This window comes from Fukomys damarensis, unplaced genomic scaffold (genome assembly GCF_012274545.1).
Source record: "Fukomys damarensis isolate Sample0158 unplaced genomic scaffold, DMR_v1.0_HiC HiC_scaffold_37, whole genome shotgun sequence".
Lineage (NCBI taxonomy): Eukaryota > Metazoa > Chordata > Mammalia > Rodentia > Bathyergidae > Fukomys > Fukomys damarensis.
The window spans coordinates 8,365,290-8,366,337 of record NW_022900949.1 but is presented as its reverse complement, the minus strand read 5'-3'; the positions used below and the strand labels follow the sequence as shown (position 1 = coordinate 8,366,337).

Below are 1,048 nucleotides of genomic sequence, written 5' to 3'. Positions count from 1 at the left end.
CACCTCACGCTCGAGGATCCATACCCACGACTGCAGCCCCGGAAGTGGCAGTCGCGGGGGACAGCGCCGGTGGCGGACACGGGGAACCCGCCGGCTCGAGCCCCTTTGACCCGGAAGTTGAGCTTCCCAGACGGCGCACTGTGATTGGACGACGATAGGGCGGTACCAAGACGCTGCACCGCGCAGGAGGCGACGCATCGGTAGGGCCGGTGCGGGGTGGGTCGCGAAGGCGTCCTTGTGCAAAAGGGAGGAATTTTAGGGAGGTACACCCCTGTGCAATTTGGTATCGCCCAGCGGAACCAATGAAGTTTTTATTAAAGATAACTAGAGAGCTCCTCTTGTATCCGAGGCGTTGGTGGTATAGTGGTTAGCATAGCTGCCTTCCAAGCAGTTGACCCGGGTTCGATTCCCGGCCAACGCATCCAACTTTTTCTTCATCCTTCAGCCAAAGTTTTCCAAGTCATGGAAAGTCATTTTTATTTCGGCGCTTTACGATCACTTTAAAAGTTCTCCATAAGTTCCCAAAGAAAAAAAACTAAAGCCAGCATCGCTCTTATAGAAATTTTGAAATACTTTTAAGTACAGGAGTTTAACAAAACAGAAGGAGAAGGAAAAAAAGAAAAAGTGACGTATGTTTCCGCCCGGGATCGAACCGAGGACCTTTCGCGTGTAAGGCGAACGTGATAACCGCTACACTACGGAAACCCACAGAGACCACACTTCTTCGCACTATTATAATGTAACACTATTATAATGTTGCGGATTGTCACAGTACCCTCCTTAATGCGAACTTTCCAGACAGCCCAATTAATTTCCGCTAATCCTGAGTTCTCATCATTCTCCTCAATGCAATAGAAACCGAAGTAAAACAGGAAGAAACAAAACTAAAACCCTTGGCTCCACTAACAACCCAAGACCAAAAATCCACTCCTCATTGCTTCAGATATAGTTTACCCTTAAATATCATCTTTGCGCAGACCCAATTTTCTACAGCGCAAATCATTTTTTTTTTGTTGTTGTTTTTTTGAGGCAGGATCTCACAATGTAG

General features: G+C 47.4%; 2 non-coding genes across 2 annotated transcripts; one reads left to right on the top strand and one right to left on the bottom strand.

Moving 5' to 3' along the window:
- The first annotated feature begins 349 nt into the window (after window positions 1-349).
- Window positions 350-421, top strand: Trnag-ucc. Its single transcript has one exon. It is a non-coding gene; the product is annotated as a tRNA-Gly (tRNA).
- Window positions 422-632: 211 nt separating this feature from the next.
- Trnav-uac lies at window positions 633-705 on the bottom strand. The gene has a single exon. It is a non-coding gene; the product is annotated as a tRNA-Val (tRNA).
- Between the last annotated feature and the right edge of the window lie 343 nt (window positions 706-1,048).